This window comes from Gracilinanus agilis, chromosome 6 (genome assembly GCF_016433145.1).
Source record: "Gracilinanus agilis isolate LMUSP501 chromosome 6, AgileGrace, whole genome shotgun sequence".
NCBI classification, from domain to species: Eukaryota; Metazoa; Chordata; class Mammalia; order Didelphimorphia; family Didelphidae; genus Gracilinanus; species Gracilinanus agilis.
In genome coordinates this window covers 30,589,850-30,605,098 of record NC_058135.1, presented here as the reverse complement: position 1 = coordinate 30,605,098, position 15,249 = coordinate 30,589,850, and positions in this window count along the sequence as shown.

The following is a 15,249-nucleotide window of genomic DNA, read 5'->3' as shown; positions in this document are numbered from 1 at the left end:
TGATATAAGTTTACTGCCTACTGCATGCCCACATGGAATCCTTCCTTACAATAAAAAAAGATAGCTAAGCAAAAACCTCTGGTAAAACTACCATATATGATCATGTGTTTCATTCCATACCTGTGATCCCTTAGCTCTTGACAAAAAATAACATATACTATGGCCTTTATGATTAATCTGAGTTCAAATGCCTTTTATTGTAAAAATTAAGCACCTACTATGTGCCTGGCACTATGGTAGGTGCTGGGAATGCAAGCACCAAGAAAGAAACTATTTTTTGTAGACAATGAGCTGCTGTTCCTTTGGTTCTGGAGAGGTAGCACACTAGTCATCTTTCTATCATGCTTCTTTCTTTATTCTCTGCCTCCAAATCAGGTCTTCTACTTACTGATATGGGGATGTACACTTCTGATTGGTGAGAGCTTGGCCCCAGACTCACCATGTCTTCTCTCCTCTTGGCATTTTTCCTTTATCTTTCTGCTTGGTCACATTCTTTCCACCTCTTGCCCTGAGAAGATTAATCAAATCAACCTTTCTATGCTTAGGAAGGCATGACAATCAATTGACCCATGGGTCCCCTCACAATCCTTGTGACATTGTTTATCAATATACCCCATCTGTGGTTATCACTCCCTTATTTTCATTGTGTTCTGCTAAAATTTAAACTTGTTTCAGGGAAGGGGCCATATTGCTTTTGTGTTCATATTCCTAATACTTAGCACATTGGCATATAGTAAGCACTTAAATACCTTTTCAGTCATTTATTCATTTTGTTTACATCAATTGCATCAATTCATACAAATCTTTTATGTTTCTCTGGATTTTAGAAAGTGAATTGAACAACTGAGATATCTCCTATATCTCAAAGTTTTTCCAAAATCTCCGATCCCAGGGAGGTCTTCTTGACCTTTCTAAGTCTTAACAACTTACATACTACTACAAAGGTAGTAATAGCCCCCTGGGAACTTATCTATTTTCATCTATAGGCATGCAATGTGGTAATTCAAACTTAAGTGAAGAATTTTATTCAGTACATATTTAAAAAGTCACTTTTAGAAATTGTGGGAATCACAGATTAGATTTTTTTTTAAACCCTTACCTTCCGTCTTGGAGTCAATACTGTGTATTGGCTCCACGGCAGAAGAGTGGTAAGGATAGGCAATGGGCGTCAAGTGACTTGCCCAGGGTCACACAGCTGGGAAGTGTCTGAGGGCAGATTTGAACCTAGGACCTCCTGTCTCTAGGCCTGGCTCTCAATCCACTGAGCTACCCAGCTGCCCCAGCTGCCCCACAGATTAGATATTTATTGCTGTACTGAATTAATTTTTACTTAAATCACTGAACTACAGAATTTTGACTTCATTACCATGTTTCTCCTACATTAACTGGGTAGTATCTATCAATAAATAGGCTTATATCAACATGTTTGCAAATTAAACTAGTGAAGACAGTTCTTTTAATTCAATAAGAAGTGATTGAGGCAGAGTCAAGAGAGCTGAATAAGAAGCATTTTGCCTTAGCTCCCTTAGCATCCGTTTTCCATAACAACATAGAAAATGCACCAGATTAAATTTTGAATGAGAAAGACATGAAAAGAGTTTCACATAAATGTAGTACACTGAGAAAAAGTTTACACAATGAAGGGGGCAGAGGTTCTTCTTCAGAGGAAGAATAGGCAATACAAACCTCATTCATGTGAATTGGTTCCAGAAGAAAGAATAAACACACACACACACACACACACACACACACACACACACACACTATTGAGTACAGAAATTCATCTTACCCAACAGGAGGTAGAAGTGAAAATGGTCTTAACTAAAAGAAAGAAAAAGAGGGAAAGGGAATAAAGAAAAAGGATAAAATAAAAAGGCAGTGGTCAAGAGCAAAAGAGACTTTTAGAGATGAGACAGGGTAAAAAAATTGAAGGATATGTATAAGGGAATTGGATGGAGGGACATATAGTTAGCAATCAAAACTGAATGTGATGGATTTATGAGGATATGATTGGGGATACAGACTCTAAACCACCGCCCTAGTGCAAATATCAATAATATGGAAATAGGTCTTGTAAAACTCAGTGGAATTGCGCATTGGCTATGGGATGGGGATGGGAGGAGGGCAAAAAAGAACATGAATCATTTAACCATGGACAATTTTTCTTAATCAATAAAATTAAAAAAAATTGAGGGAAAAATAACTGAATGTAAATAGGATGAACTTACTCACAAAATGGTAGAGAATAGTTAGAATGGATTAGAAACAGAATCCAGTAATGTTATTTAAAATAAACACACTTGAATCAGAAAGATACATATAGAGTTAAAATAAGGAGCAAGAGCAGAATCTTTTTTTTTTTTTTTAAAGCTGAAGTAACAAGTGATTGAGTTACTCCCTGTGCTCTTAGTACTCCCTTAGGTAACATGGGGGGAGAAATATAAGATACCCTGTCTACCGTGTTTTGTTTTGTTTTGTTTTTTGCTAAGTATAAAAACAGTGTGTCTACTTACTAATTTTTCCCCAAGTATTTAAAAAAATTCTTAACCCTTATTTGATAATGGGTATTAACAAGAACAGCTAAATCAACAAATGATTAAGTCAAATATAAAAGCTGCAACACAAGCCTAGTCTTTTTATTTTTCTATGGAAATTAGCTACGATGAAGACACAGGAAATAATAATTTGAATAATGCTGAATGTATACTTAAGGGTTCACTTAAAGTTTATTTATATATATTTCAAGACTCATTTCACACAAAAGAACCCCCCGATACTTCGCAGATGCGCAAAAGTTACAAATTATGTCATATCAAAACACAAAAAATTTCATTTGATTTCAGAATAGAACAAGGCCAAAGCTGAATTTTGGCTGGCCCATTACCGAAAGCTAAGTCTGGGGATACTTTCTCAGGGCTGAATAGCCCCCACTGGAGGAGGTTTTGTCTAAATTTTGTCCATTATTGACCTTGAGGTGTCTAGAAACAGATTCAGAATCCAGGCAACCTTTTGCTTAATTGCTTAGAGAGAAATTGTTAACCTCTTATTTGCTGGTTTGCTAAACTTAAAGCTTTTCAATAAGGAAAGGTATGGATCAGAAAAGGAGTCAAAAGAGGAATCTCAGATTTTTATCTATTTGAGATTGTTTCTCTTATTGGCTTCCCACAGTTTTTTTTTTTTTTTTGCTAAAGTATAAAACAGTGTGCCTACTTACTAATTATTATTTTTAATATTTTATTTTTCTAGAAACATTTTCAATGGTTACATGATTCTTGTTTTTACTTTCCTCTTCACCCCCCTTCACCCCCCACCCCATATTCAATGCACATTTCCACTGGTTTTAACATGTGTGATCAATCAAGACTTATTTACATATTATTGATAGTTACATTGGTGTGGTAGTTTAGTGTCTACATCCCCAACATGTCCACATCAACCCATGTGTTCAAGCAGTTGTTTTTCTTTTATGTTTCCATTTCTGCAGTTCTTCCTCTGAATGTGGGTAGCTCTCTTTACCATAAATCCCTCAGAATTGTCCTGGATCATTGCATTGCTGCTAGTACAGAAGTCCATTACATTCTATTTTACCACAGTGTATTGGTCTCTGTGTACAATGTTCTTCTGGCTCTGCTCCTTTCACTCTGCATCAGTTCCTGGAGGTCTTTCCAGTTCACATGGAATTCCTCCAGTTTATTATTCCTTTGAGCACAATAGTATTCCATCACCAGCATATACCACAATTTGTTCAGCCATTCCCCAATTGAAGGACATCCCCTCATTTTCCAGTTTTTTGCCACCACAAAAAGCACGGCTATAAATATTTTCGTACAAGTCTGTTTATTTATGATCTCTTTGGGGTACAAACCCAACAATGGTATGGCTGGATCAAAGGGCAGGCATTCTTTTATAGCCATTTGAACATAGTTCCAAATTGCCAGCCAGAATGTTTGGATCAGTTCACAACTCCACCAGCAATGCATTTATGTCCCAATTTTGCCACATCCCCTCCAGCATTCATTACTCTCCCCTTCTTTCATTTTAGCCAATCTGCTAGGTGTGAGGTGATACCTCAGAGTTATTTTCATTTGCATTTCTCTAATTATTAGAAATTTACAACACTTTCTCATGTGCTTATTGATACTTTTGATTTCTTTATCTGAAAATTGGCTACTCATGTCTCTTGCCCATTTATCAATTGGGGAATGGCTTGACTTTTTTATACAATTGATTTAACTCCTAGTAGTATATTTGAGTAATTAGACCCCTGTCAAAGTTTTTTGTTATAAAGATTTTTTCCCAGTTTGTTGTTTCTCTTCTGATTTGGTTGCTTGTTTTTGTTTGTACAAAAACTTTTGATGAGAAACACCATTTAAAATAACCCTAGATAATATAAAATACTTGGGAATCTATCTGCCAAAACAAACACAGCAATTATACAAACACAACTACAAAACACTTTCCAAACAATTAACACTAGATCTAAACAGTTGGAAAAACATTGATTGCTCATGGGTAGGACAAGCTAACATAATAAAAATGATCATTCTACTCAAATTAATTTACCTATTTAGCACCATACCTATCAAACTACCAAAAAACCTTTTTACTGAATTAGAAAAAACTATAACAAAGTTCATTTGGAAGAACAAAAGATCAAGAATATCAAGGGAAATAATGAAAAAAAATGTGAAGGAAGGTGGCTTAGCAGTACCAGAACTTAAATTGTACTATAAAGCAGTGGTCATCAAAACAATATGGTACTACTAAAAGACAGAAGGGAGGATCAGTGGAATATACTTGGGGTAAGTGACATCAGCAAGACAGTGTATGATAAACCCAAAGAGCCCAACTTTTGGGACAAAAATCCACTATTTGACAAAAATCGTTGGGAAAATTGGAAAACAATATGGGAGAGATTCGGTTTAGATCAACATCTCACACCCTACACCAAGATAAATTCAGAATGGATGAATGACTTGAATATAAAGAAGGAAACTATAAGAAAATTAGGTGAACATAGAATAGTATACCTCTCAGATCTATGGGAAAGGGAAGATTTTAAAACCAAGCAAGAGTTAGAAAAAATTACAAAATGTAAAATAAATAATTTTGATAATATTAAATTTTAAAGTTTTTGTAACTACTTACTAATTTTTCCCCAAGTATTTAAAAAAATTCTTAACCCTTATTTGATAATTTGATAACAAGAACAGCTAAATCAACAAATGATTAAGTCAAAAATAAAAGCTGCAACATAAGCCTACTCTTTTTATTTTTCTATGGACGTTAGCTATGATGAAAACGCAGGAAATAATCATTTGAATAATGCTGAATGTATATTTCAGGGTTCACTTAATTCTATGGCTATTATTTTAAAAAATAATTCTAGGAGGTTAGATGAAGTTAAATGCAGGGGAAAAAAGATACTAAAGTTTTACTCCATATCTCCTGATAAAGTGGCAAAAATGACAGTGGATGGAAAATCAATGTTTGAGGTATTGTGGAAAGACAGGAACACTAATAAACTGTTGGTGGATCTAGGAATTGATCCAATTATCCTGGGAAGCAATTTGGAATTATGCTAATAACACCAGGTGACAGGTTGGAGCATATACTCTCTCTTTTTTTCCTTTTCTGATCAAAGAGAGATAGAGTCGAAATCCTCAGAGAATACAACTCTCCCTCCAGCTGAGAGACTGGGCATTCTCTTCTAGTTCATCTACCTACTCTTTTCTTTTGATAAAATGGGTGGAATTTAGCCACAGGGACCAAATCTCATCCCTTAGAGACATTATGGCTCCAAATGACCCATTCTTTGAGGAGAAATCTAAGTAAACCTATAATTCAAGTTTGAGAGTTCTGTTTTTAGAGTTATTTTTCTAATCTTATTGCAGCCTCTGGTTGTCAGGACTTAGAAAGGCCCAAGAAGATCTTCTTATTATCAGAGACTTTGAGATAGATATATATAACCTGAATTGAAAGAGTATCCTTTGACCAGGGTATTCACTATCTCTCTCCTTTCTCTGTCTCTGTCTCTGTCCTTCCTCTCTTCCCCCTCCCCCATCTGTCTTTGTCTTTGTATGTATGTCTGTTCTTGTGTTTTTTCTTATGTTTCCAGTGATCTTAAGGAAGATGCTTTTGCCTCAGTTTAAGAACAACAGATAGGGGAGACAGAGGGGCAAAAAGTAAATGTAAGGAAATTAGTGTGAAGACTAGTGTGAAGAATGAGAGACCATAAAACAAGAAAAGGAATAGACTGGACCTAAGACCAAGCAGATTTTGTTAATTAAAGTCCAGCCATCAGACCCTTCATTACCCCATTTTCTCAAAACACAACCATTTGAAAATTTCTATCTAGTATTAAAATTTTTATGCTCTTCTTTAGAAACAGTCCCTGGCTCAGACAGCCTGAGAGGAAAGTATAGGAAGAGTTGATTAGGTGTGTATTTGTGCCTCACTGACCCACAATTTTAATTCTTTGGAGGTTGTCCCTAGGTTGTCAAGGAGGCAAAATCACTTAACTTTCCTGGCCCTCAGTTTCCTCATCTATAAAATAAAAAGGTTGAAATCAAGAGAAGTTACCTTTCAGATCTATTAAATTCTGGAGCCACTGACAAATCTGTAGTATCTAGCAAGAGATATAAAGTATTAGTATAAGAATTCAATAGGCTGTCTGTCTGGCTGTCCATCTAACATCAGAGCTTGGACAATGGGCATTCTTGTACATCTCAAAGTTAGATTCTCTATTCAGATCTCTCTGATTTCAAAGCCAGCTCTTATCCACTATGCCAAGCTGCCTCTCATATGTGTTTCGTTTAAAATTTTGACAACACAAACACTTTTATATGCCAGGAAAGGCAAGAAAAATGTTGCATTTGAGATATGAGCTTCTGTTATGTACAGTTTAGTTTTTATTATAAACATACACACATACTTATCTGTACATACATAAATTTAACAAGGTAAGGAAAGTTTCCTTCCATTTATGAAGCACCTGGTATGAGCCAGGCACTATGCTAAGTGCTTTACAAATTTTGTTTCAGTGATCCACAGAAAAACCCTGGAAAGGTATTCCCATTTTATAGTTGAGGAAACTGATGTAATCAGCAGTTAAACAACTTGCCCAGAGTCACACAGTTAACAAGTAACTGAGGCCAAATTTGAATTTAGGTCATCTTGACTGTAGACCCAGTGCTCTATCCATTGTACCACTGAGCTACTTCTACAGTTTCAGTTGTGTCTGAATGTGTCTTCATCCCATTTGGGGTTTTCTTGGCAAAGATACGGAAGTGGTTTTCCATTTCCTTCTTCAGCTCATTGTATAGATGAGGAAACTGAGTCAAAGAGGGTTAAGTGACTTGGCTAGTAAGTGTCTAAGGCCAGATTTAGACTCATAGATGATTTTTCCTGACTCCAGGCTCAGCACTCAATCCGCTGCACCACCAAGCTCTCTGTGTCCTCTCATGAACTTTCTGTCTGTTTGTTGATTTGAATTGCATAAAGTGAGGATCATTCATCTACCCCTTGAAAGGGTGCTTGAATCAATGCCAATATCCCCTTGGGTCATGGTAGAACACCAAGCCTGCCATTCCCATTTTATTTGGAGGGGAATGTTATCTAGGAAATCCATTTAGGTCAGTGGAATAAAGCAAGTTTTAGGTACAATATGGGGTGAAGCCAAGAACTTGATCCTCAAATTCTTTTATGCTTCTTTTCACTGTCAGTAACACTATCTCCTACAATTATCCACAGAAACAATCAGAAGAGTGGAATTGACCATGATCTAATCTTCTTAATCTATTCAGCTTCTTAATCTATTTGTGTATTCTAGACTCCTCCATCAGTCTGCATATTTCAGCATAAGGTTTTTAAGAAAAATCATTTTAGAAAACAATACATTGCATATAGAGATGAACAACAATAAAGCTATTATTGTTTTCCCCTCTAAGTTCATGCACCTTTTGAAACCTGTTCATGAATCCCAAGTTAATTTGACAGTGCTATATTTTCTCAAGCTAAATTCTAACAAGAGAGGCAGCAGGGCATAGTGGAAAAAGAATAAGACTCAGAATCAGGAAGACTTGAGTTCAAGTTCTGCCTCTGACCTTGCGTATCAGACTGTGTGACTCTAGGTCAGTTATTTAACTTCTCTACACAATACTCTAAAACTTTAAATTACAGAAAAGGTGTCATTCTGCATTGGTAGAGGGAATTCACTTTTGCAGTGAGATCTCAATAAAAATTCTAACAAAATGAAAGAATCAGGATAACTGCTTGCATTTATTTGCCAGAGGATTTTTCCTATCAGAAATAATTGACTAAATTAATAATTGGCTAAAAATAATTAGAAACAGAAAACTTATGAACTAAAAGGAAACTTGTTCAGTAATTTTGGTCCTGTCCAGAACTCTGTGACACCATCTGGGGTTTTCTCGGCAAAAATACTGGAGTGGAGTGTTGCTTCTACAGATCCCTGTACAAATGAGGAACAAATGAGGCAAACAGGGTTAAGTGATTTGCACAGGGTCACACAACTAGTAAGTGTCTGAGGCTGGATTTGAATTTATGAAGTTGTCTTCCTGATTTCAAGTCTGGTAATCTATCCACTGTACCACCCAAACATTCCACAAAAGCAAACAGATCTTTTTTATCCCCACTTTTTATTGTTATGCAAGACACACTTCCACATTGGTCATTGTTGTAAGAGCAAACTCATACATAACCAAAATCCCAAAATAAGACTGTAAGTACACTGATGTGAAAGATAGTCTGCTTTTATGTGCAATTGACACTAATAGTTCTTTCTCTAAAGGTGGATAGCATTTTTCCATCATAAGTCCTTCAGGATTGTCCTAGATCATTGCATTGCTGAGAGTAGTCAAGTTTTCACAGATAATCATTGTCCAATATTGCTTTACTGTGTACCATGTTCTTCCAGTTCTGCTTTTTTCTCTCTGCATAAGCTCCTGCAGATATTTCCAGCTTTTTCTGAAATCATCTTGCTTATCATTTCTTATAGCACAATAGTATTCCATCACCAATATGTACCACAATTTGTTCAGCCATTCCCCAAATGAGGGACATCCCCTCAATTTCCAATTCTTTGCCACCACAAAAAGAGTAGCTATAAATATGTTTGTACGAGTAGATCTTTTCCTCATTTTTATTATCTCTTTGGGATACAAACTCAGTAGTGGTATTACCAGATCAAAGGGTTTTGCAGTTTTATAGCCCTTTGGGAATAGTTCCAAATTGCTCTCCAGAATGGTTGGATCAGTTCACAACTCCACCAACAATGCATCTGTATCCCAATTTTGCCATATCCCCTCCAACATTTCTCACTTTACTGCCCAAACTTAGGTTTTTAAAAACTTTTGAGACTATATTTGGCAGACACTTTTTCTCTAAATTCTGCTTTAAAAACAAACAAACAAACCCTAACCTTTTGTTTTAGAATCAATACAAAGTATTGGTTCCAAGGCAGAAGAGCCCCACATTTGATCCCAGAACCTCCTCTAGGTCTGGCTCTCTGTCCATTGAGCTACCTAACTTCCCTACTTCCACTTTCTTCTGGATTTATTCTAAAGCATAGAATTCTTTTCCAAACTAGGATGAGAACCCACTTATGATGAGGTAGTTAAAACCAGACCTAGACTAGTCTTTCAGAAATTGATAATACTTCCACCTTGACTGATAAAAAAACATGGTTGTTAGTTCTTCAGAAAAACAACTTCCTACTCAAGTTCTTGATGCATGTTTTGATGACATCTGGAAGACTAATAATCTAGCCCTAGTCCTGGCTAGTTCTGATTCTACTTCTGGCTCTGCCTTTTGACCTCTAGGAATGTGACCATGGGCATATCATTCAACTTTACTACATTTTTTTTCTGTTTTTATTTTTATTTTTAACAATGGGGGCAATGATACCAACCCTCCTCCCCCATTCACCTCACTGAGTTGTTATCAGGGTTAAAAATATAATAATATAGGCAAAATAAACTATTAACTTCTGTTCTAAATTAATATTGGTCAGCATTTACTTCTGTTGGGAAAATATTAGTTTACCAGTTCATTTGACATATCACAAGTTTCTTTATGAATATTCTACTTTTGCTGCTATTAAGCTGCCATCTTGGCTCTGCTCCCCTTTTAATGAATATTCAAGAAGATATTCTAGACATCTGAAGAGTGGGCAAAGTGTATTAGAAACTATTGGAAAAGAGATTTGGAGCTGCAATGCCATAATCATGGGTTAGTTAACACATATATTTTCTTAAACCAGCAATAGATGATGGCAAACTATTTGCTATCAATTTTCCAGTATTTACAGAAAAATTCTAACATTGTTATCATACAAATGCTTGTCATTTGTGAGATGACCAAAGGCACTTCCACACTGATGTTCAGCAAAATGTGAATGAACTAGACTTTTGTGTGTGACAGTTCTCGAAGGACTAGTGATAAATATAAGCCATTTTGGCTTACCCACTATAATTATCTCTATTAAGAGATATAATATGGATTCCACTTACACAAAAATCTTGTGCTTATTTCTCATGATTTTTAGTTGAAATCATAATGGCTTCATTGTGGCTAGTCAGAAGAACCAGCTTTAAGTCCAAGTTTTACAATGCAGACAAATCATTTCATTTTTCTGAATCCATTTTCTCATTTGTAATTACATGAGAAAATGCTTTCTAAATTGCAAAGTGCTTTAGAAATATAAATAATCATTTTTGTCATTGTTATATGGGTCATATCATGAGAATTTACCACCACAGAACAGGAAAGGGCCAGAGAAATGTGGAGGAGATCATTCTGGGCTTTTTTTTTTTTTTTTTTAAAGATAGTGTGATAGAGTACTGAAGTAAGAGATAAAAGACAGGTTCTAATCTTGGCTCAGCTCTAGCTAACTGTGTGATTTTGTGATTTCTGTTATGCATAGATAAAGTGCTTAATAAATATTTGTTGAATGGAATTAAAGTTCATCTCACTGTGCCTGAGTTTCCTTATCTGTAAAATGAGAGGTGATCTTTAGACTTCCTTCTAGCTTTAAAGCATGCGACTTTCTTTGAGTGGAGCATTTATGTGCCCACTAATTTGTAACTAGTGCTGATCAACATAATGACCACAATTTCTTTGAAAGAGAGCTGATGGACTCAATATAGAGCAAAGCATATTTCTCCTTTTGTCTTTCCTTCCTCTGTCTGTTCTCTGTCTCCTTTTCTATCTGTTTTTCTAAGTTTCCTAATAGTCTCTTGGTGTTACTATTCACCCTTTACCTGTCTTTTACTCTCTGTCCTACTTCAGATTTACAGCTTGTAATCAGCGGTGGGCTGGGAAACCAGTTAAACAAGTTTGGTAAGGATTCTCTGTTACCTTCATGGAGTCATTACTTTATTGGGTACAGGTCACAATTCTCTCACTAAACTTTGTTATTCTGTACAATTCTTGTCTGTCTTTCTATAAATCCTTGAGAAAAGAGCCTTTAATGCATTGGAGGTTTTGGTTTCTAATATCTTTCATCAATACCATTGTAGATATGTAGGCTATTTACTGTTCTTTGTTCTTTTTGCATGATTGGCTCACCTCTTTTTATAGTTATACATATTTATAATCATGTCTTCATGCTCTTTTTAATCATCAGGTCATCTCTAAATTTAATTCTTCTGAGATCTGTCATTGTATGATTTCAGCCAAATCATACTCTGGAAGAATACTGAAGTTCATACAGAGAGTAAACATTAGAAGTGTAATTTGAAATCAGATCCTCTCTGTTCCCATTCCACTGATTTACTGTTCCAAGGACTTTGAATTTAATGAAGGGGTGCTATGGAGGTCTAGAGCTTGATCCAATAATCATCACAATGTCATCTATAAAAGGGGACTTTTGGAGAAATTGTACGTCAACAGGGAATTCCTCTTTCCCTTAAATTTTGTACAGAACATAATAATAAGTAGCATTTCTATAGCTAAACTATGAAGTGGTTTACAAAGCAATTTACAGAAAAGGAAACTGAGGCTGGGGGTTAAATGACTTGCTGGTGGTCACACAGCTAGTAAGGGTGAAGCAGGTTTGAACTGAAATCTTTCTGACTCCAAGTCTATCATTCTATTCACTGTGCCACCTAACCAGCATGACCTTGATGAGCAATTTTAGTGAGTGTAATGCTTTCTCTCTCTCTCTTTCTCCCTTTCTCCCTCAGTTTCTCTGATGATATTTGTGGAATGCTTGAACAGACATTTGTTGCATCCATCCTAAAATCTACGATTTTAACATGTATGAAATATCTTGAGTAGAGCATTTAAAACTTCTTTTTGTTCTACCTTTGTTTTTGTTAAGTCATTTCAGTCATGTCTGATTCTTCTTTGGCCCCTTTTGGGGTTTATTGGCAGAGATACTGGAGTGTTTTGGCATTTCTTTGCCAGCTCATATTACAGATGAGGAAACTGAGGCAGTTGGGGTTTGGCGACTTGTGCAGAGCAACACAGATAGTAAGTGTCTGAGGCTGGACTTGAACTTGGGTCTCCCAGACTTTAGGCCAGGAGCTCTATCCACCTACCTGTCCATTTGATCTACCTAATCAGATGATTTTATGAAATTAACCAAAAATAGAAGCTGTAGGATTGTGTATATGATATAGTTTATTCAGCAGTGAGACAATGAAGATGTAGTCTCTCCTGTAGGAAATTATCTGTCTGTAAAAACTCATCTTTTCAATTCTTATTCTTTTAAAGTTACTCTCTATATGTATATAGAGGTCTTTATTCAAGATAAGAATGCATGTATATAGTTTGACAGTTACTGCTTTTTTTTTCAGTCATTAAAGTCAGTAAGACTCTCAAAAGATAGATTCTATAGTTTTCTGAGAGGAGAGAATGGAGGGAAGTCCCTCCCCACCTCATGGGAAAGTTCACATGCTAAGCAGATGGGAAGAGAAGGAAATGAGGCTGTGGGGTCAGCTGGCCTGGGCCCCAGAGCCTTCCTCCTACTTTTGGTTTGAGGGATGTCTTGTGAAGGTATTGAAGTTGCTAAAAGCCCAACCTCTCCATAAATAAGATACTGAGTGTAGACTAGCAAGGGATGCTCTCTCACTATGAGAACTGTAATGAAATAAAAGGACAATATTGATATAGGAAGGAATAAATGGGGGAATATAAGGAGATAGCTGAGTTAAGGGATGAATCAGGCAGGGAAGGGAATGAATGGGGGAATATAGGAAGGGCTGCTCAAACAGGCTAATCACAGAGGCTAGAGACAGAGGGTCCTGGGAGGAATAGGCTGGGTCCTTCAGGCAGGGAGGCTATCTCTGTGATACAAGAAGAATTGAGTGAGCCAGAAGTAATATGGGTCTGACTGAAAGGTTTTGTTGTTAATTTCTAAAATCCCTTGAGTAAGAAGACAAGAGGCTCCTCCTTGCCAGAGAAACTGGAACTACAGGAAGTCTCACCTAGCTACTTCCTGCCCAAGATGGATGCCTAGGTTTGCCCTCAAGAAATAAAAGAAAGTTATTCCTTCCCTTTTCAGCCTTTGTCCTAATATCAAGTACAATGATTCACCAGAGGCTTTTGTGTAGATATCAAAGGGGATTTATTGATGTCAGGGGTAAGCAGAGGGAAAAAGGGTTTGAGGGTTTTGTAACTGCTGCTAGGGAGAAAGCTGGTGCTGGGGGAGGGTCACAGGAGAGAAGGTCAATCTGAGAGAGGATGGCTCCCTCAGTCAGGGAAGGTTTCATTGCCCTCAGGTAAAATTATTTTATCAGATCACCAGATAAGGGAATGGCTTGATTTAGTTTGTCCTTCCTGCCTACAGAAGCTAAAACCCACGATGTACAACCACCAAACCACCCTTCCTCCCGGGACCCAATGGGGAAATTCAGGGAAGTAGCAGGATATAAATGGAGAGGTCAGGGAGTGGTCTAGAAAGAACAAACAATGTCCAAAATGCCTCAAAAGCAAAAGGCCTTTCAGTTGGAACTCTAGGGATATTTATAGCCTACCTCTAATGGTTTTCCTGTGAGCCCAGCCCCCAAGCTGGTTCAACATTCTAAACCTTTCTGACAGGCTGCTACAATTGGTTTGCAAAAGCAAGGCTTTTGCTGCAACCCTGCATTACAGGACCCATCTTCGGGCACACATTGACTATGGTAAAACCCTGGCAGAATTTTTGCCTTAAAGAATAAGTTTTTTCTTGTGTTATCTGTCTCAATATATACCCCATCTCTACTTCAAAAACGTGTAGTACAGAATAATTCTAGGGATAATGATTTAAACAAGTTATAGATGGGTTCATATGTAGGGTTTCCCAAAAAAGGGATTATTAGTATTGTTTCTAGGAAGGAACTCAATGTACAAAAGAAGTCAAGTATATAGGATAGCCATTTATTTCTTTCACTATAAAAGAAATACTTAAAATATAAGAAACTCATTGCCACACATTGACAAACAACCCATAAAAGAGAGCCATAATTCCTATTAAAGGGTTGATACATCATCAAAATATAAAACATTTTCTGGGGCAGGAGGACAGTTAATTTATTTCTGTTCTAAACTGTTTAACCAACTTCCCCAAGTTCCATATCTTCCATGAGGCCAATGGATGTTTGAGCTCATCTTGCCAGAGGTCATCTCTGAGCAGAAAAGAATCATGGAAAAATCTCTTGCTGTCAGTCAGCTCGAACTGAAGAACCCAGAAACTCCCAAGTCCATTTTTCATGATCCCTTAGTCTCCTGTCCTCAGGGAAAGTAGCACAAAATGGAAGAGGCAACCTGAGGTCTAGTTTCAGGTTCTCCTAGATGGGCACATGCTCTTTGCATCATGTGTGAGCAGATGCCATAACTTCTTAAGGGGAGAGAATGAAGGGAAGTCCCTTCCCACCGCATAGGAAAATTCCAACATGCTGAAAAGAAAGGAAAATTCCAACATGCTAAATAGAAAGGAACAGAAAGGAAGAGGAGAATGGACCGCGGCATTTGTTTCTCTTAATTGGCAATTCCTTTCTTTTCCCTTTCCAATGCTCTACTGTCCAGCCACCTAGGCCTCTTTGCTCTTCCTCATAAATGATATTCCACATATCAACTTCATGCTGGAAGACTCTTCCTCCTCACCTTCATGTTTCCTTGTTGGAATTCTTTTCTTTCTCATCTCCATGTTCCCAAGTTCTTCTTCCTCACCTCCATGTTCTCTTGCTGCAGTGTTCTTTCTTCTCACCTCCATGTTCTCTTGCTGGAATTCTCTTCTTCCTCACT